The sequence below is a fragment of the Cynara cardunculus genome, assembly GCF_001531365.2.
Source record: "Cynara cardunculus var. scolymus isolate 2C chromosome LG 6, CcrdV1, whole genome shotgun sequence".
Classification (NCBI taxonomy): domain Eukaryota; kingdom Viridiplantae; phylum Streptophyta; class Magnoliopsida; order Asterales; family Asteraceae; genus Cynara; species Cynara cardunculus.
In genome coordinates this window covers 1,005,685-1,007,362 of record NC_037533.1, presented here as the reverse complement: position 1 = coordinate 1,007,362, position 1,678 = coordinate 1,005,685, and positions in this window count along the sequence as shown.

Sequence of the window (1,678 nt, the reverse complement as noted above, 5' to 3'; positions counted from 1 at the left end):
TATCAGAGCCAGACCCGGATCGATGTGGCCCAACGAGGACGTTGTGTCCTAACGGGGGGAGGGTGTAACATCCCGTCCCACATCGGTTGGTGAGGTGAACAAAGCACTCCTTATAAGGGTGTGGATACCTCATCCTAGCATGACCGGTTTCCCTTGTGGTATAGCGGGCAAAGAGGACAATATCTTTGCTACGGGGTTCTGGGGGCGTTACAATAATGCACCAATAGCATAGACGAAAGGAGAGTTGAATGTTGGATTGGAACAATGAAGGATGACATTAGAACACAAGGCTTGTGCGTTGGTCGTTCTAAGCCCAAGTACCATTGGTGCAATTTACGTGACATGCAAAAAGTACCCAAAATTACTGGTGCGTAGACTTGTTGATTTAGAAAGAGGGGTAAGGTCAAGTACGATGCTGCACACTGTATAAAAACATGGTGGTTAAAATGAAAAGTTGTCACAAGAGTGTTGTGCAACTAGAATGTTATGTTAAAACTGAAGGACAAGTTCTATAGGATAACCATTAGACAAGTCATGTCGTATGGGACGAAACGTCGGAAATTGTAGAAATAAGGATGCTCATCAACTCAGGTGGACGTATAGCAAACCATGTTGGACAAGATACCGACTAAGCAGAGTTGAGATCATCATGGACAAATTGAAGGAGATAAAGACTCTGGTGGTTTGCACGTTTGTAGGAGACAAATGTCGACACTCGTGAAGAGGGTCGACAATGTATAAGCCAACGGGGGTGGAAATCAAAATTCACATGAAATTATGTCCAAAAATCTTCAGGTCTTGTTTGGTTTGTAGGATTAGATTAGATTTAGGGATTGTTTGTTTACCTCTTAATAGTTTCATTAAGAGACAACATCTGAACCATTAAGAGATGAATATTGTTTGGCAAAAAAAAAAGTCCGCATCTTAATGGTTCTAAAACCCTTTTAATGATTTTGTATCCCGAGTCTTCTTTAATCATTAAACGCCCTGATTTCATTATAAACAATTACCAGACAATTATATTTCATTTTGCACTGTACAATGAAAGTCTCTTAATCATTCTACACCAAACCATTCAGCAATTGTCAAACAACCTCTTAGAGTGATTTTGAATTGAATTTCATTTCATTTCCGTGTAAGTTTTGAATTATTTTTTGAATTTAGAAATCCCACAAACATGAGATTTTGAAATCATGGTTGGTATTTCATGGGATTTTGTAGGGTTTGTATGTAATAATATTTTAAAACATGTTAAAAACATTTGTTTTATAATAATTAATTGATAAAAATGTAATTTAATTATTTTCCTTCACGCGTTATTTTCTTTCGTGCAAAGAACATGGAACGTAAGAATAAATGATTCATATATGTAAATTATATATACTATCTTATTAAGTAAATTTAATAAAAGTCTTAAAGTCTTAAAATACTAAATGACCAAGATACCCTTTATACTATCCTTTCACTTTTTCATCTCCACATCTCCTCACATACACTCACCCCCTCATATACACTCAACCTCCCACAATTTTTTTTTAAATTATAATTTTAAATTTACACTTTATACATCTATAATTAGTTAATTAATTTACTTTACGATCCTTTACTTTTTAATGTTTCATTTTAAACCTTTATCGAATTAACATACATAATCGTATATCAATTAAAACATGTTTAA